Here is a 24,373-nt window from a genome sequence, read left to right as displayed (position 1 = left end):
GGTTCAATAAGGATAAGTGCAGGGTCCTGCACTTAGGACGGAAGAACCCAATGCACAGCTACAGACTAGGGACCGAATGGCTAGGCAGCAGTTCTGCAGAAAAGGACCTAGGGGTGACAGTGGACGAGAAGCTGGATATGAGTCAGCAGTGTGCCCTTGTTGCCAAGAAGGCCAATGGCATTTTGGGATGTATAAGTAGGGGCATAGCGAGCAGATCGAGGGACGTGATCGTTCCCCTCTATTCGACATTGGTGAGGCCTCATCTGGAGTACTGTGTCCAGTTTTGGGCCCCACACTTCAAGAAGGATGTGGATAAATTGGAGAGAGTCCAGCGAAGGGCAACAAAAATGATTAGGGGTCTGGAACACATGAGTTATGAGGAGAGGCTGAGGGAGCTGGGATTGTTTAGCCTGCAGAAGAGAAGAATGAGGGGGGATTTGATAGCTGCTTTCAACTACCTGAAAGGGGGTTCCAAAGAGGATGGCTCTAGACTGTTCTCAATGGTATCAGATGACAGAACGAGGAGTAATGGTCTCAAGCTGCAGTGGGGGAGGTTTAGATTGGATATTAGGAAAAACTTTTTCACTAAGAGGGTGGTGAAACACTGGAATGCGTTACTGGAGGTGGTAGAATCTCCTTCCTTAGAGGTTTTTAAGGTCAGGCTTGACAAAGCCCTGGCTGGGATGATTTAACTGGGAATTGGTCCTGCTTCGAGCAGGGGGTTGGACTAGATGACCTTCTGGGGTCCCTTCCAACCCTTATATTCTATGATTCTATGATTCTATGTCAAGGCAGGCCTACAGTCCTACACTTACAAATAATGAATTTATTGTCACAATGCCCTTGTGAGGTAGGGAAATATTATTAAAGATAGGGAACTGAGACAAAGAGATTCAGTGACTTACCCAAGAAAGTCTGTAGGAGAAGTAGGACTTGAAACCAGGTGTCTTAAGTGCTTGTTCACTACCTTAACAACAGGGTCACCCTTCCTCTTCAAAACAGATATGTCAGACTCTGAGCCTAAGAAAGAAAGTCTGTGAGGGCCTGATTGATGGGTGAGGAGAACTATGGTCTGGGAAGTGTTAAGCAAGTCCAGTGAAATTTGTTTTGCTGTTTCGTAGTTTTTCTTTCTTCAGTAATTCCTTGGTAGATTTTATAATGCAGAGCTCAAGCATCACACACATACCATTTAATCTTTTATATTTTTAATTTAACTTTGAATTGCTAAACTGAATGTTTGGTGAACAAATCAATTCATTTAAGAACCTTCTTGCCAGTGTTTAACATCTATTACAGAGCACTGTCATGTGTATTAGGACTCACCTTGGAAGTGATGCTGCCCACACACTTTTAAGAGCGATTATTCATTTAGTCTCGGAACATGTATTCAGAAGTGTAAGAATTGCCTTTCAGACCTATTAAGATTTGTAAAAATATGCAGATGGAGTGACAGAGTTGCCTCCTCATCTGCAGCATGTGCAGGCAAGAACAGTATCTATAATATGATATGAGCGCACCAATTCAGCACCAATTGTGATAACTGGGGCTACAAATTTACCCTAAGTGTGATCTCAACTGTAAAAAGTGAGTGCAAGTTTATAAAGTGTCACAATGACCTATACCAATCAATGTTGATAGGAAAAGGTGCAAAAGGGAAACAACAACCAAAAGAATGAGTTTAAAGTAAAAGGCCTACTGATATAATTCAAGGACTGTGTTAAGATAATGCCTGGTAAACAAGAAAATTGTGGGACCAAAATTGATGTGTCTGAAATTAGGCCTGAGAGGTGAAACAAAGAGGGGATGGGCTAGTTTGTCCATCATTCCCTTTTGGGACCCTCAAAAGGAGAATCTGGAGGAAAAGGCTGGCAAGCACAACAATTGCTGACTGAAAGATGGTGAAAGAGCAAGCTTCCCCATCATGGCTGCCACCCTCACCGTCTCCTGAGACCCCAGATCATTTATGTCTGAATCCCGAGAGGTGTCCTGACCAGATCAGGCTAGAGAGAGTGACACAGATGATACTGCCATCTCCACTGACTACAGCTAAATCCCAAACATCACCTGAGATATAAGACTTTGTTTTCCTCCTTCACCACCAGTTTGTTCTTTTCCTTCCCCTGTTTATTTCTTCTCTTTCCTACCTCTCTCCCTTTTCCTTCTTTCTAATAAGAGCCGGGCTTAGCCAGCCAAGACTGTATATTTTGCAGCACTGATCTGAGCCTGTGAACAAAAAGGGAGATAAAAGCAATACATTAAAGCCTGATGCTAGATGAGTTTGCCAGGTCTTGGAGTGCGTGATCAGACCATGTGCCAGGCCTATGTTTCCTCAGCAGTGAGGTTGCAAGTGAGTCAGAACCAGAAACAGAAGCTTCATTTTCTATCGTTGCTTTCTCTTCTTTCTCCTCTTTTTCATGTTTGTTTTTTAGGAACCGGGATCAGACTTTAACAATAACAGCAATGACAGCTCCAGCCCATCTCAACTAACTTCTTCTCTTTTTCCCCAGAAAGACAGATATTACCTTCTAGATGCTGTCAAACAAGGGGGCTTTTCCTTCTAAAAACTCTCTACAGTTACAGAAAAAGGAAACACAGGATGTTGTTAGAATAAAAGCCTTACTTAATATTTAATGTTTCAAATGCTTTAACTGTTGTTCTTTCTTTTCACTATCTGTAATAAAAAGTTGGAAAGATTTTTAATGGTGTATCTTCTGTGGTCCTAAGTAGCCTGAGGTCACTGTATATCCCAAACCATGAACATTGTTTAACACTGTTTAATGTTGGGACAGTGACTGGGTGCATGTTAACACCCTTGATGCTTTGGGCCCATCTATTCCATCAAAATTAATATAACACACCACAGTTTACTCAAGACCTCAGGTTGGTTACCAACCTGAACTCAGGCTGTTTTGAGTGTTCACAGTATTGGCAGTTCCCATGATTTTATGATGAGTACCATGAGGTTTCATGTTCCTCCTGAAGCCCCAGCTCCTGGAGTCATGTGAATATGTAAGAATCTGAGCTTTGGTTTTTTTAAAGTAAGTTTCTAGCCCTCATGGTCATACTGACAAACTTCAAAATGTGCCCAGGTGTGACACACTGTACCCCTTTGGCCATACCTTGCACATTGTTTTAAGAATCTTTGTACAAAGTATGTCTTGTGAGGTATCATCTGAAAAATCATAATTTGCTGGTCAAGACTGTCCTGATAAAATATGTGTTGCAACATTGTATGTGAAGTTATAAGATTTCCCTGGATCATGTTATTAACACATGTTCCAAATCACAGCAGAACTTGGCAAACAAGACTGTCTCAAACAAAGGAATGTGTGCTTTCCTTAATTTTGCATTTAAGTAGTAAATAGAGTCATTAAGCAGGAAGGGTAGACAAAGAAACCTCAAAGTGGCAAGGAAGAGCAGCAGGGAACATCCTTCTCCATCAACTTTTTGTCTCCAGAATCTCAGCTGGAAGTGCTTTCCAAGAGGGGGACTGACACCATAACAAGGAGTGACAAGGACCCCCAGGCACTCCTCCTTTTTCTCTCTCTGTCCATTGATTCATTGCACCAGAAGGAAGAAAGGAAACAGCCATTGAACTGGAAAAGGAGCCCTGGCCTAAGAAGTTTGGTCAGTAAACCTGCTGAGAGTATGTGGTGAGAAAAAACCTCTGCTTTGACTTTAACATAGCCTATTAAGTTAGGCATCAGTTGCATTTTGTTTTTATTTTTCTTGTAACCAGTTCTGACTTTCATGACTCATTACTTGTAGTCACTAAAATCTATCTCTTTGTAGTCAATAAACTCATTTTATTGTTTTATCTAATGCAGTGTGTATCAATTGAAGTGTCTGAGAAATTCTGTTTGAGGTAATAAGGTGTGTGCATATTATCGCTATTAAAGAAATATACAAATTATATGAATTTGTATTGTCTAGGAGAGGGTTTCAGGGAATATCTAAGACTGGGGGTGTGTTGCGGTCACCTTGAAGTATAACCCAGGCTGGCAAGAGCTAAGGTGTGGCAGGCTGCAGCACATACACGGGAGTGACTTGCATGCTGGGGGCTGTTTGTGAGCAGTCTAGACTGGAGGCTACAGCATCAAAGCATTGTCAAGGGTGCTGCAGGTTTGAGGGCACGGCTGACACAGCTGCTCATTAGTCTGGATTGTATCCTGGGTGTGTCACACCCTTGTGTACCTGAAAGGTTTAAAAATCAGGAAAATAAAAACTGTATTTAAAAAAAATAATCTCATGATTTTTACACTAGTCTCATGGGTTTTTTGGGGAATGGGGTTAACTCATGACTCTTGAATGCTAGAGGTTGGCAATACTATATTCATATACATTGTTCCCTACCAGATCCAAATTCTTCTGTACCCTAAAGTGACCTTTGCTGATGACAATGTTATAGGTCAGGTGTCAGAACTAGGGAAGCCTGTTTTCGTGTACTCTAGCTTCCCATCCCAGGCATGACAAAGCCTCCTTTTGAATTACAAGTGGCTCCAACCTCTCTCGGTAAGAGATTACACGCCTCTTGCCTGTGCTACCATGGTTGGGTCCTAAGGGGCTCTAGCATTCTTCTCACCCTAGCTGACCTAACTTGCTGAATGCACTATGAGTTCTCAATCAGTCTACTCTGAGGGGTGCTGTCTCCAAATATCACTTGATCTTGAGCTTCTGTGGGGCAGGATGTGTTCTGATGAGACTACCTCTGTGCAGGACTGAGGACATTCGATCCTGACACTCCCATATATGTGTATATTTCCTGGGGAAAATTGATTATAAGAGGTTAAAAGACCTGATAATATATCAATAATGTCCTTAGTTGTTATTTATATTGCAGTAGCATTTAGATGCCCAATGTCCTGGGTGCAGCACAAACACATAGTAAGAGATAGTCCCTGCCCCAAAGAGCTCTTCATGTAAATAGAGAAAAGGTGAGAGAAAGGAAGTGTATTTATTTTTACAAATGGGTATCTGCAACTGAGAGAAATAAATGGACAAGGTCACACAGGGAGCCTGTGGCAGAGCCAAGAATTGAAATCCATGTCTCACTCCAGTGCCTTAACCAGAAGGCTTCCTTCCTCTGTAATGGCAGACTTAGGCCTTGGATTGGGTCAACAGAGGAAGGGAAAAGAAAAGCATACAGCAAAGGGAAAGTTACTTCTGTTGGAGGTGTGATGCCAGCACCAGTCTGATTGTACTTGAGAAGGGGAAGTCTTGGGGAGTTAGAAGGATGGGAAACATTAGAATGGGGGTGAGTGAGAGATTGGTCTGAGCTGTGATTAGGAGGAGATGAACTGAGACCTGTGAGGTTTGATGAACACTGAATGTTGCAGAATTCATCCAACTGAAAAAGAACACCCACCCTTTGTGAGGTTTGCCCATCACAACTCGGTGCACTGGCTTAGAAATGTGTTCATACTTTTTTATAGACCTAAAGATACATTACATTTGGATTTTATACAGAGATGGACTGAAGCTTCCAAATCTGGATCCAGATTTCAGATATCTCAAAGTTCAGATCAGAGGTTTTGGTTCAGCTAATTACTGATGGCTGGATTCTGCCACACTTATAGTGAGTAGCAACCTTTACTGTGGAACTAATTCCATTAAGTCAAATTAATTTGTCATGATTTATTGAGCTAAGAATAAGAATAAGAATTTATTGAACAAATGTGAGAACAAGCTCAGTAATTACCTTAAGGGCCAATAAACATTGATATTCACCTCAGCAAATCAATGGTTATTACAGATAGGTCTGAAGCAAGACCTTGAATTCAAACATTCCTGAAAATGGATGGAACTTTGCATCCACTTATGCAATTAATTTTATAACTGGCCCCCAGCTTTAGAATGGACTGAAGCCAAATTTCAGATCTGAGCAGACTTGAACTTTGGTGCTGGTCAAATTTGGATTCCAGTCTTGCGGATCACCTTGTAGTGCAATTTACTTGTGAAAAGGTACAGAATAGAAATGTATTATTGACTCATCACATCTGTTTGCAGCTAATCATGAGTCAGGATTTTTCTGAGGAATGTTACAATAATAATTACCTTGCTTAAAGGGACTTGCAAGATGTTCATTAATGATCACACTTAGCACTTTTTAAAAACACTTTTCATCTTCAAAGGGTGATTCCACTCTGAAAAGTGGCTGTACAATTGTCGTCAGAGGTTCCACTTTTATTTTGTCATAATGAAAGCCAGCAAAAATATGCTCACTTTTTTATGTAAAGAGACTGGTTGGCCTTCTGGTAGAAATCGATTCAAATCCTGGCTGTGCCACAGACTTCCTGTGTCACCCTGCGGATAGTCACTTTATCAGTCTGTGCCTCCATTTCCCATCTGCAAAATGTGGATAACAACACTGCCTTTATCTTTTCTATTTAGATTGTAAACTCTTCAGAACAGGGATTGTCGCTATGTTTGTATATTGCCTAGCACAATGGGGTACTGATCTTGGTTGGAGGCTCAAAGAGCTACTATAATGCAACTAATAATAAAATGATATGATTTTTCTGGATGCCAACCCTATACATTCAGTCCAGGATCTGAGAGTCAAGCTGGGGTCTTTCTTTTTCATGATTTATCAGCCATATTAAAGGTTCCACAGTGATGCCTGTGCATCTCTTGTGTGGCTTCTGCAGGGTGAATAGGAGGTAAAAATTTATGCATGTCTGTAAAATCAGGAGACCTGACTCTGAATACATGCAGATAACAGAACCATTCAGTAAGAAGGTGTCATTTTTAGAGTCACTTTTCAGAGAGTAGAAACACTGCGTATATAGTCACTGTTTGCAAATCATTTAGTTATCCTTGGATAATTAGTGCTAGATAAACAGAAATTAAAATATACTAGAGCAGGGTTATTAAAAAAATTCCAACTGCTAACTGTAAAGTGTCCATTCATGATACAAGGCAAGAAATAAAGGAGACCAAAACTCTCTAGCGTGAGACTGTTTTGCATTGAAAAGTCAATGAGTATTGATTTTAATATGAACTATGTTTGTTTTATATTGCTAGCTATATAATAGATTTTGATATAATAGGCAATTATGTACAAAATAATTCCTTGGTATTTTTTCCTCCAGTAGTCCCTGGAGAATAGTCTCAAAAGAATAATGTGACAAATAAACAAAACTTGTAGGGGATTTTTTTTTATTGGACTAGCTGAAAGAAAATATAATAAAATAGTTATCAAGCTTCCCAGGATTCGCATCTCTTTATCAGCCTATTAAAGCAGAGCAAGATGCTGAGCTCAGACTCTCTTTTAATTAAAAATTAAATTGTATCAAAGGAGGAGAGACAGTTTTTAAAAAAATCAGATATAGTGGAGATAGTGTTCAATCAGTGTAAGGAGCTTTGTTGGCTATAATAAGGAATATTACTGTTACCAGTGGTGAGTGTGAGGGGAGTGATCTGAGGACAAAATAAGCAGATGGGAACTCATGAGCTCCAGTTGCATCTCTTTGTGGCTTTGTGTCTTGTGAAAAAAAAAATCCTGTTTGCCTCAGTCTTACCAGATGTAAAATGGGGATAATAAATAGTTGCCTGCTTCACAGGGACGTTGCAAGTATAGATTAGTCCCTATATTTTAGTACTAAATGAAATCAGTGCATGCATGCACACAAACAACTGTTTGGAGTAAACTGTCGGGAATGATTGCTGTAAGGCTGCCTGTGCCAGCTTGAAATTTGCTCATTATGCTGTTAAAATCCATTCTGTTCAAAGTCTATCTGTGAGACTTGTACATTTGTGAATAAAAGTAGATTACCTTAATTTAATAACCCTGTGTCTGCTATACATTCTTAATCTCCCCTAAAGGAATGAATGACCCTTCCCTTTTGTCCAGATGTGCTCACCTTTTATCACACTGACAATAAATCTTATTCTTGGGAATAAGAGAATTTTAGAAATCAGAGAAAGATTTAGAAATCTTGTCCTCCCACCTGGATGATTGTTCCCTGCAATACATCTGATGACATAAATTATAGCACTATAGTAGAACCCTCTTTACCTAACAAGAACTGCAGATGTGGAATTTATTTAGATAGACAGGGAACTTTTGCTTACAAACAAGGCCTGAGGCAATGCTCACTGAAATCATTGCAGTTGATTCCAGTAGGCATTGAGTCAGGTCCATGATGCATATGTGGAATATCACCCCATTTAAGATTATGGTATTTTGCAGCAACAAGGGGATAAGAATCCAGCCATTAAGTAATTTCTCTGACAGAAAATACAGAAAAACAATAATTTCTCCACCAAGCCAGTTGTAGTCATGGGCATTCAGCATGGAACCAATTAGGTAAGGATTTTCAAAAAGACATAAGGAAATGAAACACCAAAATCCCATTGAAATTCAGTGGGAGTTGGATGCCCAACTCCCTGTGGCTCATTTGAAAATCATTGGCCTTTATGCATCTCTTTCCTTTCTAGGTCACAAAACATGGATTTTTAATTATGAGTTGTGATTTTGTTAGTTAAAAATTGTAGTAACTTTCTCTAATTTAAGAAAACATTGTTTATAGACTAAATTGGATTCATTTTTGCCATAATATTTAATCTCACTCTTTGGAATAATATCTAAGAGCCATATTCTGCTCTAGCTCCACACACATAACTCTTTTTTGACAGGAGTAGGTGGTCCCCATGCAGATCAAGAGATCTAGGACAATATCTGACCAACAGTCCCTACTTTTGTGAAAGCTCCTCTCTAGGGAGGTCTCTGTTCTCCCTACCTCTGCAGAAGTCCCTTTGACATTAATTAGGGAGTTCACTTGTGTGGAGATGGAGAATAGATCCCCAAAGCTTACCATTAAATCCAGTGAAATGTGGTGAATTGCTTTCGAAGTAACTGTCAGTTAAATCACAGCCTGTGTAATAATTAGCAGCACAGAAAGCAACATTTTGGGCCAGATGCTGAGCTGGTGTAAACTGAGATAGCTCCACTGATTTCAGTGGAACTATGACAATTTACCCCAGTTGAGAATTCGGCCATTTACTCCTTTGTTTTTGAACTCCAAGTATGAAATGACGTCTTTGCTCCATCATTTAGAGTTTAAATTGTTTAATCCAACTACAATGTTGCCTATTTGCATAAATATCAGCAACACATACCTTTCCCCCTGTGTTGCATGCACACACACACAAACACACAAACACACACACACACACACACGTCATTACTTTTCTCAGCTGATTGCATCAAACCCTTCTTACTACATTCACTGGTGGAGAATCCCTCAATGACCCTGTCAGCTTCAGTTCCCAGCACCTGCTCTTAGCTATTAATCCGGTCATTGAAATGGTAAATAACACACAGCAAGGAGCCTACTTTGCATTGTCTGAACATGTGGTTACCGCTGCCCTCCCTTCCTAAACCATAGTTATCTTTTTTAATTTTTATCAGCTACAATCAGCTCTGATTTCTAATAGGTGCTGTGACACTCACCCAAAAAAAAAAACCCACAATAGTCCACAAATAAGTCCTGGAAGTAACATAAGATCTGTCTGCAAGAGAAGGAAACGGACACTTTCCAGTGAATGGCTTACTAAAAAAGGCTGCCTATCCATCATGTCCTGAAAATTATTTAGAATCTAACCCACACAGAAGTAACCACCTGCACCATCAGAGAGTTCACACACAACAAAAGTAAAGTAGGGCAAACAATTAGTAATTCAAAGAAGCAACATAAACACCAGCCCACCCAGGACTCGTAGGCTGAGAGATTTCAAAACTAGAAGAGACTATTGTGATCACCAGGTCTGACTTGCTGTATAACATAGACCATAGAACTTCCCCAAAATAATTCCGTGATTCAAAAATTTTCAGGGATGGAGAATCCATGACCCTTGGTAAATTGTTGCAGGGGTTAATTACCTTCACTGTTAAAAATGTGCGCCTTATTTCACTCAGAATTATCCCTCCCCCAAAACCATCACAAACAGATGGGCTTTGCAGTGTGCCTTGAAGAACAATGGGCCAAGGTGGGGGAATAGTCCCTGAAGGGCCCTTCTGAAGAATGGCTTGTCATTATCCCCCTATGCTCCATGCCAAAGGGGCTTTGACTAAAGAACCATCACTGACTGCAGCTATGGCAATATCACGCAAGGAGGTGTTGGTCCAATGGTGATGGTCAGGTGTCCTCACCAGCATGCTGGTCTAGATGCCCTGGTGATCAAGGCTTACTCCCAAAAGGCAGAGTCTCTGGAACAAAGCAGAGACCTGTCAGCCTTTCCTTAAGGAACCCTCCATTCCACTATTTTAGTCCCCAAAGTCTCCCTTTTTAAAAGCTTCAAAAAGGAGGATGGGAACTGGAACAGACCATCCCCTCATTATTTTGTACTGAGGCCTCATTTCCAATAAAGCAATTTTGGTCCATTGATTTCTGATTCCCTTCACCCCTTGTTTACCAGTCACATCCCCAACACAGTCCTTAGATTTCATCAGTAGTCCTTTTTGTTTGGACTAATGCAGCCTTTTCATCTCTTCTTTTGTGTACCTCTTCTATCAAAAGTCATGATTATTGTAATATCAGGTTAAAAACAGGTTATTGTAATATTTGATGAACATGCACTCACTTTCCAACAACTGGGCTTACAATTGGTGTAGATGTGTTAATGTAACCCACATGCTTTATACTACAGCATTTGACCTTGTTTCTCCAGGGCACCAGAAGCAGTGTGAGGAGCCAAAGATCTTAGTTGGATACTCCATGGCTTTACACATGTACAGGGAGCAGGGCAGAGCAACTCAGTTATAAAGACCGAGAGATTTCCAAAACAGGGCATGGTAGTTGCCAGATGTGCTCAGTAGCTGTTCCGAAGCTGCATAGGAAGATTTCATTGTATGCAACCCAGCTGGCAGGATATGCCCTGGACATCCTCTGATAGCAAGGCAATTGGGAGTTTATAAATAGAGGAGTTTAAAACAGGCCTGTAGACTCAGCTACTGATCGGTGCAGGACCAAAAACTGTTTTCTGTGAGGGCTGTTTCCCAATCCCTGTAACAGGCCACTGCTCTTCCAGCTTTATTTACTAGGGAAGCCCTTCATTGGGATAATGTTTGGCCCACCACAATGTATGCTATAGGCTTAGAGGGAGAGCTTTTGTCATCCCTAAGGGCTACAAAGCCTATGGGACTTACATTTAGCTACCAGTTAACAGCTCTACATTGGAGTTCTGTCTCAGTTAAAGAGAATGGGGCAGCACTTAGTGAGGTGAGGATTTGTGAACTCTTGTCTGACTTAGTTGGGCTTATGGGGAGAAGATGGTGCCCTGTAGAGCGAAAGCCTTATAGATATCCAAGTACTGGATATTTTATATTTTACACTTTAGATACAGGCTGTGGATTTCTCTTTCACCAGCAACTAGAAGACAAATTAGGTAGTAATCCAAGGGCTGGACTATCCCCAGACTCTTTACTTGCTGGCAGGCTTCTGAAGTGTTTGAAAGGACTGAGATGCTGCCGTTCTCCTCCAGCCCGGAAGAGTGCAGGTGGCACACTCTCCATCTTATCATCACTCTCGAAAGACTGAGATAGTATCTCTGAGAGGAGATCAGAGTGGATGAGTTTTTATGTGAGTGCTAAAGTATAGAAAATATTATGTTCCGATGAAGTGAGCTGTAGCTCACGAAAGCTCATGCTCAAATAAATTGGTTAGTCTCTAAGGTGCCACAAGTCCTCCTTTTCTTTTTGCGAATACAGACTAACACGGCTGTTACTCTGAAACCTGTCATTATGTTGATACTTTGTGTTTGAATGTCTGTAACACAAACAAAAGGGGGAGGTCTGCATAAGGAACACCAGTAGATTTACTGTTTAATAGTTTTTGTCTAAAAGTTATTAATAGAATTCCAAATACTAATTACAATGTGTTCTGTGTGCATTAAATGTATGTTTTGGTGGTGACTATACCCCCTGTAGAAATAACATGGCTCCTCAGTGTTTGCCTTCCAGGACTCCTTGTAGCTCCTCACAGGAAAATTGTGTCTCTCTCACCTTTACCAGACTTATTCCCTTAGCAGCTGGAGCCTGTGCCTTGTAAATACAGTCCAGTTTTGTGCAGGCTCTGGGTACATTGCTCATCATCTTTTACACTCTTCCTGGTCATCTACAACCTTGAACTTTGGGGAAGTCCAGATCTGGGTATGGAATTAGATACTGAAGCTTAGTCCCCTCTCTGCTCCTATTACAGAGTGGATAGAATTGTCACTTCTCTCCCCACTTCCAAAACTGCTAAATTTTCATATATTTTTCTGCTCACCATCATTTGATTCATTATTCTTGTCCAAGCTCCCACATCCACCCACCTTATTAGATCAAGTAATTTTCCCTCTAATGCTTTGCTCCATCTACAAGTTCTTCTCTGCCCACACCTGCTAGTTCTCAAATAGTGAGCTACCCTGCGTCACATATGGGGTCATATTCTGCTATCAAGCACACTTGGGTTAATGTGTAGTAATGCCATTGACTTGAATACATTGCACCATATCCTCAGCTGGTAGAAATCAATGTAGTTCCACTTGAGTAAACTGAGTCAATGGAGCCACAGCAGTTTGCATGACATGAGGATCTGGCCTGCATTTACATTGGTGCACTGAAGAGCAGAACTTAGTTCATGCTGCCTTGATGAATTTGAGCCTCCACTTGTATTCCTTTCTCAGGGTTAGATCACATGATATACAATAGGGATTTTCCCTGACTTAGGCGCACACGACAGGCACTTTGTCATAGGTGCCACATACAGTGAGAAGCAATAGCTCCTTGTATAAACCTGAAAAAGAAGCTCTGAGTTCTTTGCAGAATCCCTGGATTTATGGTTAGCCAAGGAATGGAAATATTTGCAGGTTCACAGAGAATCTAGCAAGATGCCAGCAGGTATGAGGTTTAGCATGTGTCCCCGCATGTATGCCAATGCCCGCTCTCCCCCCAGAATGGCAATAGCCCTGTTAACAAGTGCTGAAGAAAGATGGCAGAAAAAAAGGACTGCCAGCAAAAATATAACTTTTGTTAACATCCCTCTTTGCAAATCTTAACTCTTCCAGGATTTCTTCCCTTTTCATTTCCTTTCCCTCCTCTGAATTAATTTCCTGATGACCACCAATATATATATATATATATATATATATATATATATATATATATATATATATATATATATTTCAACTGAGCCACAGTACATCAAACTGATTTATGGAATGGAATCTCTATTTGCTATTCCTGGCTCCTTCCTCAATTAATATTGAAAAGAATGTGTGCTATTTAAACAGCCAGGGAAGAAATCTGTCAGGGCATTGGTGGCACTTTTCCCAACATTACTGGTAACAGCTCCTCCCATATATCTCCCTTCCGTGAGGGCTGTTAGTAGACATGGGCTTATGTTTCAAAATTTGTATCTGGAAGTCAATTTTGAATAACTCTTGGTCTGTTGCTGTTTGGATTCAGGATTGTGGTTTGGCTTATTCTATATGTAATCACATTTCTGGCAGAGCTGGCTGCAAGGATTGAACCCATGGCCTCTGCATCTAAAAACATGAGTTACTATTGCTTGAAGCAAAGGACCAGGTACATTAGCTTAGAAGCGGCAGAATACTAATGGGCTTGCCTTTAGAGTGGGTAAACAGCTTCACTGTGTTAGCATGCGTTATACATACCTATAGGTCAGCTGGGCATTTCAGATCTGGACTGGATTGGAAGACAAAGTTTGGATACAGAGTTTTAGTTGGGTTCCATCTCTAGGTGTTACTCAGATGTTAAAGTTAAAAACCAAATAAACACCCCAGGAGAAAAATCTGAACAAAGTGTTGAAAAAAAACATCACTAACATTGTTTAGCAGATTTGCTGCTTCAGAATTTAAATAGTGTGTAACTAATTTATCCTGAGTGTGGATAGTTTCTGCCTCTGGCCTGTCTAAAGGTATAGATTAAAAAAACCCAAGAACTAAACACAACGAGCCAGATCCTCAAATCAGCATAGAGTTATACTGATTTACATCCACTGAGGGTCTGGCTCAATATGTTGTTGATGCAACAATTTCAGCAAAGCAAGAAAACCGTCTGTAAAGGAGATTATAACAGTATACATTAAGGTGTATTATATGGCATTGGCAGAGAACAGATACTAATCTTAATAAAATATTCACTATAATAATGTTACAATGTACTGAGTCCACTCTTAAATTCTTTTAATGGGGGGCAATAGGCAGTATTAACAGGGTGGCTGAACAGCAGAGAACCAAGAATGATATTAAAACGTGTTTCTCAGTTAATGTGAATGTTCATTAGCAGGGCAGCTCTGAAAAAGATGTGGCAAAGGTCAGAAGTTTCCCAGACGTAACTGCCACAAAACCAAGCAGTGAAAGAAAACCCCTGACTTTTCATTTAGAAGCCAAATGGAACTGGATGACTCAGGGGGTTGGGTAATGGGAAACGGGACACAGAGATTTCTGCTCTAAGTCACTGGTTTAACTCTGTCTGGAGTATATGACTGGAGTTAAATTAGAGCAGTGAGTTGCTGGTAGTCCGTGTGAAATGAATCGCTGATTTCCCTTTAATTTCTAATCAAGAGGTGTCCCCAAGACTGGTAACGTGGCTGGCAGACTTACATTTTGACTATGACCTGGACTACATGCATAAGCATGAGTAACAATTCCACTCATATCCCTGAGTAGGCTACCTGGACCTTAGATCTGGGTGTGCATTAGTACACAGATGCTGTGTGTCAGCTGCTCCCCAGTACATGTAAGTAGTGGGGCTATGAACCAGAGACACGGGGGCAAGCTGTAGAAGCTTGTATTGCCCCTCTCTCGACCTGGTTTAAAACTCATCATGAGTAGCACCTTACTCCAAGGCAACTACTTGACGAATAAGATGCCACTCATTTTGACTACACTGGCCGAGTCTGCTCTCCATGCTGTACCTCTTGTGTGGATGAAAAGAAAGACTGCAGCCTCCACGCCTTTCATGACCAATATGTTCACTCATGTTATTAGAATATTATAAAACAAAGCTAGGCCTCTCTCCCCATACACTGTAAAAGATGAACTGTCTGATTCAACAAAGCACTTAAGCATTCAACAAAGCACAAAGCACTTCAGTGGGTATTAAGCACAGGAGAGAGGTTTGACCAAGGAACCTCTTAGTAACAGCCAACAAGGGGCGGGAGGGGGGGTACACAGAGGTTACAGGAATCTCCTGATTCTGGTATGTGGGCTCTAGTTCACCAAAGGTCTCAAATAAAAGCTGGTGTGCCTCTGGTCATCAATATCATTGCAAAACTCATGCACTGATGTGGTATAAGGAGTTATGTATTTACACTGAAAATTATATTCTGTGTCTAGAGACACCAGCAAAGGTGAAAAACAGGTTTTGTGTCAGACAAGAAATGTTTAGCTAGCTAGTTGTTACATGTAAATTAAGTACTGTATAGTTCACAGTGGGTCTCCTATTACCAGTCTGAACTAAATGCAAATGAAGGATTGTGAAAGTTTCAAAGAAAGAAACTAACAGAAAGAGAAATTTTACAGCCTGGGAGTGGGATAGTGGAGAGGGGAGAGGACCCTATCTGGAGATGCACGTCAAAGGTTTGCTCTGCTATATTTGGGGGACAAAGAAAACACCATGTTACCCTTCACTAAGGAAATAAAAGGACAATTGTTTTGCTTCATGAAAAAGGGGTCTCAGCCAGGCTTGGCTGAAAACATGGGGGAGAACTTTGTGTGAGATCAGATTCTTTAGACAGGACCTTAAACTGTTTGTTAAGTTTAGTCTCTAGAAAGTGGGTTATGGCTTTGTTTCATGTGTAACTTTGTTACTCACTGCAGCTTGAATCCCTATTCTTCAATAATAAACGTATTCTTGTTTTCACTATAAATGTATGTAAGTGGTGTGGTGTTAAGCAAAAGGATAGTCCTGAGTTGAATCTCACAAGTTGGTGCATACTGTTCCTTTGGGAACAGCAGGCTTGGTAATTCTGGGAGTGTTCAGTGGATAAGGGGCTGGAAACTGTAGGGAACACTCTGAGGACTATGGGGTTTTTGTGTGTCTGTTGCTTCCTGTGAGGGCCTGGAAGGCAGTGCTTTGTACTGCCAGAGGCTGGTGGCTCTAGGGAACTGATCCAGAAGGCACAGAAAAGGGAGGTGGTGGTGAGGTATCTCACAACCTAGGGTACTTGTAGAGCACATTGCAAGCAGAAGGATAATCCAGTGGTTAGGATATTGTATCATTGAGGATAGGTCCATCAATGATTAGCCAGGGTGGGCGGGGATGCAAAACCAGGCTCTGAAGTGTCCCTAGACTTTGGTTGCCAGAAGCTGGAAATGGGCAACATGGAATAGATCACTTGATGATTATCTGTTCTGTTCATTCCCTCAGAAGCACCTGGCATTGGCCCAGTATGGCCATTCTTATGTTCTAATGTTCTTATGTTGTACTTGGCCTTTCAGAAAGTCTGTGATAAGGTCCCTCACCAAAGGCTCTAAAGCAAAGTAAGCAGACATGGGATAAGAGGGAAGGTCCTCTTATGGATCAGTAACTGGTTGAAAGATAGGAAACAAACAGTAGGAATAAATGGTCAGTTTTCACAGTTGTGAGGGGTAAATAGTAGGGTCCCCCAAAGATCTGTATTGGCACCAGTGCTGTTCAACATATTCATAAATGATCTGGAAAAAAAGGAGTAAACAGTGAGGTGGCAAAATTTGCAGATTATACAAAATTACTTTAGATCAGGGGTTCTCAACCCTTTTCTTTCTGAGCCCCCCCCCCCCCCGACATGCTATAAAAAATCCATGGCCCACCTGTGATACAACAATGTTTTTTCTGCATATAAAAGCCAGGGCTGGCATTAGGGGGTAGCAAGCCGGCAATTGCCCAGGGCCCCATACCATCAGGCACTGTGAAGCTAAGTTGCTCAGGCTTTGGCTTCAGCCCTGGGTGGTGGGGCATGGTGCTCCAGGCTTTCGTCCCATGCAGCAGGACTTCGGCTTTCTGCCCTGGGTCCTAGCGAGTCTAAGACTGGCCATGCTTGGCAGAGCCCCTGAAATCTGCTCATGGCTCTCCTAGGGGGCCCCAGCCCCCTGGTTGAGAACCACTGCTCTAGATAGTTATGTCCATAGCTGATTGCAAAGAGTTACAAAGGGATCTCACTACACTGGGTGACTGGGAAACAAAATAGCAGATGAAATTCAATATTGGTAAGTGCAAGTAATGCACACTGGAAAACATAATCCCAACTAAACATACAAAATGAGGGTTCTAAATTAGCTGTTACCACTCAAGAAAGAGATCTTGGAGTCACTGTGGATAGATCTCTAAAAACATCTACTTCTATGTGCAGTAGCAGCCAAAAAAGCTAACAATGTTAGGAATCATTAGTAAAGGGATAGATAATAGACAGAAAATATCATAATACCACTGTATAAATCTATGGTACACCCACACCTTGAATACTGCGTGCCGTGCTGGTCACCTCATCTCAAAAAAGGTATATTAGAATTAGAAAAAGTACAGAGAAAAGCAACAACAGTGATTAGGGGTATGGAACCACTGCCATATGAGGAGACATTCATAAGACTGGGGCTGTTCAACGTGGAAAAGATATGACTAAGGGAAGATATGATAGAAAACTATACAATCAGGAATGGCGTTAAAGTGAATAAAGAAGTGTTATTTACACCTTCTCATAACACATGAACCAGGGATCATCCAATGAAAATAATAGGGAGCAGGTTTGAAATACACATAAGGAAGTACTTCTTTACCAAATGCATAGTAAACCTGTGGAACTTGTTGCCAGGGGATGTTGTGAAGACCAAAAGTATAACTGGGCTCAAAAAAGAACTAGATAAATTCATGGAGGATAGGTTCATCAATGGCTATTAGCCAAGATGTCAGGGATGCAACCCCATGCTCTAGCAGTCCCTAAGCTACTGACAGCCAGATGCTGGGACTGGAGAACAGGGGATGGATCACTCGATAATTGCCTTGTTCTGTTACTTCCCTCTGAAGCAGCTGACATTGACCACTGTCAGAACACACATTATTGTGCTGGATGGACCACTGCTCTGACCTAGTATAGTGTTCTTATATTAGTCTGGGACCTGAAAGACTCAGGTTCAATTCCTTACTCCACCATACACTTCCTATGTGACCTTAGGCCAGTCAATTAGTGCCTGTGTGTCTCAGTTCCATATCTAGAAAATGGGAAAAATAGCATTTCACAGGTGAATTATGAGGATGCATATGTTAAAAATTGTGAAGCACTCAGATACTATGGTGATACGGGCCATATGAGTACCTAAAATAAGTGTCTAAAGTTCACCATATACTAACATGCTTTGCTGAATTATGTCCTAAATCCAGATTTAGTGGTTTATGCATTCAGTGTGATTCTTTCTGAGATGATCAATGACCTGACATCTAATTGTCAAATTAGGAAGCTTTCCCCCCAATTTAAAGGCCAGATTTCCACTGCAGTGGTTGTAGGGACTCATTCAATGTTAACACCTGGAAGGAAGCAAATGAAAGACAAATTAATGTTTGTGTATTACTATTAATTTGGGAAGTAGAGAGGAATCTGCCCCTTTGGTTTTGTTCCTTAGTAGAAACCAGGGGGAAAACACAGAGAGCCAGTTTTACTAGGACTGACTAAACCTGCTGACATTTGCAAGATCTGTTCAGTTGAACTGAGGCAAGGATCCAAAGATTTTAATACTTACCTGGATGATGGTTATTTAGAATTCTTGGGTGGGCAAAACAAGGCTGGAAAGCATATAATAACATCCTCTCTCCTGGGACTCCAGCATTTTCACTTCCAGTCCTGATGGCAACCTAGATGCCCTTAAATGAAAAATGACTAAAAAATTACTCAGACCCTTCCAAGCTTTAGTACAGTGTTGGCTTGGGTCCAGCTCATATTCTGGTGCAGGCATGTGGGGAGAAGATTCTTATTTTATCCAAAATTGTTTCCTCTCCCCTTAACATTCAGTATTAGCATTATTCCTATTACTAGCAATTAGAGTTGGCTGAATTTTCAAAATTGTGTGGAAAAGATGGAAACTTTGATTTTCCTATGCCCACTCCCATAAATTGCTGTCACTGTGGAGTTCAAGTTTAAAAAAATACTTGAAATTCTGATCTTTTTTTTCCTCACAAAATTTTTAGTCCACCGCCCCCCGTCCGCAAAAAAAATGGCACCATTTTTGGACTCAGGTCTACTAATAAAACAGCTTTGGTAACTGCTACCCACCCATTCTCCCATGATGGGTCATTTATCTGTTTATGTAGAGGCATGAGTAAGATATTGTTTATTTTTTTTATCATCAATCATTGTGGTAAATTATGTGAGCAATCAGATTTTATGTTCATTAAATTTTAATTACCATTTTGCAAAGCTGCAATAGTATCAACAGCCTAGGCACTGGAGAGGTTTTCATCTTTAAATTGCTTTATAAACATTTATCCTTAATTTAGGTTCAGTCTTTTATATATTTCCTTAGTTTTTTTCCCCCTTAAAATGTTCTATTTTGCTAATGGTGTGTAATGATATTCAAAATGCCAGCTTTTGCAAAGGTTCACCAGTGTAAATAATGCTGCAGCATTCTGAGATCTGAAGTCCCAACCCAGCCAAACACTTTACTTTAAGCACATGAGTAATCCATTAAACTCAATAGCCTTGATTAAGGAAAGCACTTCCATTCAGAACAGTCAAGGGGATTTAAGGACGTGTTGGAAGGTAAACATATATGTAAGTGGATTGGGGCCAGACTGCTTATCACCTTCCAGGATTGAGCCCATAAATTGGAAAGAAAAAAATAAAAAAAGCATTCTTCTTCCATCCTGGAACTGGCAATTGCTATTAAATTCTGTCAACTCATACAACTCTGAGGCTTAATCTTTGAGGCAATGGATTCAACAATTCATCCTTCAGTGGAGTATTGCAACCTGATCAAAATGAGAGAGGTTTAATGCTTTTATCCAGCGCCTCTTTGTAGTTCCCGTGTCATTTGTTGTGCTGGGACATTCCTATGAATCAAGTTTGGTAGGAGTAAAGCAAATGCAGCCAAGTTACTATCACTTCCCAAGAGAATTTTGGCTTAAAAAGACAGTGATAGCTCTTAAAATATAAGAGAGAGAGAGAGAAAGACTTATTTCCCTTTTCTTTATCTACATCCAGGTGGCCCTGTCTTTTCTCAGGTAAGAACAAGACAAACAATGGAAATCAATTTCAAGAGGCTTTCTTTGATTATGTACAGCAAAGAGCTGTAACATCCTTTCTTGCGTTTCCCTTGTATTGTTCAAATCTATTAAACAGCACCCTGGAAGTTCACTGGAGGAGATGGATGCTTTTTGATACTAAAGGAGTGTTACATCTGCCATACATTTTATTCTTGGCAGGATGCAGAAAGAGGACAGTGAAGAACTAGGCCCAAAGGAAAAACCTCCACAGATCAGGGAAAGACAAATAGCAGGTCTTGGCACAAAGGACTCCCTCCCACCTTTATAACTCCATTGCGAATTTGGAACTTCTAGCAGATTTGCCCTCATTGGGGTTAACAGGTTCTTCTGGATTTTTTTGCCTTCCTTTGTCCCTGACAGGCGTGACTTTTGATGGTCTGTAAATAATGAGACACATTAAGGTCTCCACCATGAATGATGCCACACAATCTGACCCTGACACAGCAAAGCACTTAAACATGTGCTTAACTTTAAGCACATATTCAAGCCCTTCCCTATTCAGTGAATCACTACAAGCTAAGATTGACTCTAAGCACAGGCGGGGAGGCATAGCTCAGTGGCTTGAGTATTGGCCTGCTAAACCCAGCGTTGTGAGTTCAATCCTTGAGGGGGCCATTTAGGGATCTGGGCCAAAAATTGGGGATTGGCCTTGCTTTGAACTGGGGGTTGGACTAGATGATCTCCTGAGATCCCTGATATTCTATTATTCTATGTCATTGAAATCAGTGTGACTCAAGCACATGCTTAAAAAGAGATGGAGGAAAGCATGTGTTTAAATGTACTTCACAATCTTGGTTCAGAGCATAGGATTGAACCCTAAAAGAATAGTAAGCATATGTGCCTTGAAGAAGTGTGATCTAATGATTGAGGTGGTAGGTTAGGCCTTGGAAAACCCTGTTCTTGTCTCTGCTCTATCACAGACTTCCTGTGTGACCTTGTGCCTCAGTTTTCTATCTGTATAATGGGGATAGTAGCATTACCACATGGGACGATAATTACATTGAAGATAAGCACTTTGGTGATAGGGGCTATATAAATACCATAGTTCCATCTCTGTTTAGTCAGATGATGCAGTCACACCAGAGGGTTCAGCTTCCATTTCTTGGATTTCATAGAATCATAGAATCATAGAATATAAGGGTTGGAAGGTACCCCGGAAGGTCATCTAGTCCAACCCCCTGCTCAAAGCAGGACCAATTCCCAGTTAAATCATCCCAGCCAGGGCTTTGTCAAGCCTGACCTTAAAAACCTCTAAGGAAGGAGATTCTACCACCTCCCTAGGTAACGCATTCCAGTGTTTCACCACCCTCATAGTGAAAAAGTTTTTCCTAATATCCAATCTAAACCTCCCCCACTGTAACTTGAGACCATTACTCCTCGTTCTGTCATCTGAAACCATTGAGAACAGTCTAGAGCCATCCTCTTTGGAACCCCCTTTCAGGTAGTTGAAAACAGCTATCAAATCCCCCCTCATTCTTCTCTTCTGCAGGCTAAACAATCCCAGCTCCCTCAGCCTCTCCTCATAACTCATATGTTCCAGACCCCTAATCATTTTTGTTGCCCTTCGCTGGACTCTCTCCAATTTATCCACATCCTTCTTGAAGTGTGGGGCCCAAAACTGGACACAGTACTCCAGATGAGGCCTCACCAATGTCGAATAGAGGGGAACGATCACGTCCCTCGATCTGCTCGCTATGCCCCTACTTATACATCCCAAAATGCCATTGGCCTTCTTGGCAACAAGGGCACACTGCTGACTCATATCCAGCTTCTCGTCCACTGTCACCCCTAGGTCCTTTTCCGCAGAACTGCTGCCTAGCCATTCGGTCCCTAGTCTGTAGCTGTGCATTGGGTTCTTCCGTCCTAAGTGCAGGACCCTGCACTTATCCTTATTGAACCTCATCAGATTTCTTTTGGCCCAATCCTCCAATTTGTCTAGGTCCTTCTGTATCCTATCCCTCCCCTCCAGCGTATCTACCACTCCTCCCAGTTTAGTATCATCCGCAAATTTGCTGAGAGTGCAATCCACACCATCCTCCAGATCATTTATGAAGATATTGAACAAAACCGGCCCCAGGACCGACCCTTGGGGCACACCACTTGATACCGGCTGCCAACTAGACATGGAGCCATTGATCACTACCCGTTGAGCCCGACAATCTAGCCAGCTTTCTACCCACCTTGTAGTGCATTCATCCAGCCCATACTTCCTTAACTTGCTGACAAGAATACTGTGGGAGACCGTGTCAAAAGCTTTGCTAAAGTCAAGAAACAATACATCCACTGCTTTTCCTTCATCCACAGAACCAGTAATCTCATCATAGAAGGCGATTAGATTAGTCAGGCATGACCTTCCCTTGGTGAATCCATGCTGGCTGTTCCTGATCACTTTCCTCTCATGCAAGTGCTTCAGGATTGATTCTTTGAGGACCTGCTCCATGATTTTTCCAGGGACTGAAGTGAGGCTGACTGGCCTGTAGTTCCCAGGATCCTCCTTCTTCCCTTTTTTAAAGATTGGCACTACATTAGCCTTTTTCCAGTCATCCGGGACTTCCCCGGTTCGCCACGAGTTTTCAAAGATAATGGCCAATGGCTCTGCAATCACAGCCGCCAGTTCCTTCAGCACTCTCGGATGCAACTCGTCCGGCCCCATGGACTTGTGCATGTCCAGCTTTTCTAAAAAGTCCCTAACCACCAAGTATGATTTGTGCCATACTTTTTTTATTTACGCAATAGATGTTGAAAATGATCAAACCTTTGACTTTGCCACCTGATTTAAAATCAACTCTTTCTTTCTTTGCTCTCTTTCTTTCTGCCGTCCCCAGCCTTAGGTTTACACTCAGAGCAGCACTTAGGAATGCTTGTTCAGTTATCTACAAAAGAAAAAACACATCCCATTTTTACTCTTTATTCTGTCTCGCTGGTGAGGTGCATACAAACATTTGCTCATAGATTAGTTCCTGTACTAACTTCCCTTTAAGGATATTTTATACTAAGGTTGTGGAAAGGTCTCCTTGTGGTTAAAGCACAAGACTGGGAGTCAGTAGAAATGGGTATTATCTCCTTGGCTCTGTGATAGATTTCCTTTGTCTGCATTCCAGCGTGCCTGAAGTTTAGTGGCTTTGAAGCACTTTTGGATAGCCTCAGATGGAAGGCTCTATGAAAGCCCTAATTATTATGGCACCTTTCATCTGAGGGTCTCATGCTTAACATTATTTAATCGAAATTCAAATCATGCCTGTGATGTCTGAGAGCATTATTAGACCAACTTAACAAATGGGAAAAGTCCTTCCAGATTGTACTTTATAGTACTGTCAACTTCAAACATTCAAAAATCATGAGATTAAAAAAAAAACGCACACACATACTTTCTGTTTTTTTGAGCCTTTAGGGTGCATGCAGATCACATTTTCAAACTTTTCTCGGCAAGTACGTGGTCTTGGTCTTAAGCTGAGAATCTCATGTATGCACCAAAGCAGGGGCTTTATCATGAGACCTCACCAGATATCATGAGATCTCACAATAAAATCACAACAGCTGGCCACACTAAGTCTACAATGTACAGTGTGTGGAAGAGAGAGTTTAAAAGTCAAAGGACACATATCTAGTGAGTGACAGACCCAAGAGTAGAACCCAAAAGTCCTGACTTTGGGATAGTGTCAGAGTAGCAGACAATCTCCCCAAACAAGTTCTTTATTAATAATAATTCAGTGCTAAAAAAACTATGTTAATACAGAGTTAAGGTTGCTTTGTGGCGTGTCATTCCCTTGGCAGAGTAAACGTATGTGGGTTAATGGAGCATATTCAGACATTACTGAAAGAGGTCAGAGTTAAAGTTGAATTGGCATCCTTAGTTGTGCATTTCCTGGCTTTCAGAGGCTGACTTTTGCTCAATTTAGCATTCTGCAAGGGCATGACTTACCACCAAGCAACATTAGCTCTGCGTTATTGTAGATTTTTGCCATTGATTTTCCTAGTTTTTTGAATGGGAAAAGATCTGTTGTAGTTAGGCTTTAGAGTCATTTATGCAGTTGTACATATCACATCCCACAATTTGCATACCTAGTCAAACCAGCCTGTAATCATGGTGTACTCTTTACTCTCCCACAAACTTCTGCAGCCTTGTGATCCACA

This window comes from Caretta caretta, chromosome 2, assembly GCF_965140235.1.
Source record: "Caretta caretta isolate rCarCar2 chromosome 2, rCarCar1.hap1, whole genome shotgun sequence".
NCBI classification, from domain to species: Eukaryota; Metazoa; Chordata; order Testudines; family Cheloniidae; genus Caretta; species Caretta caretta.
The sequence above is the reverse complement of the archived record's forward strand: the minus strand, read 5'-3'. Positions refer to the sequence as shown.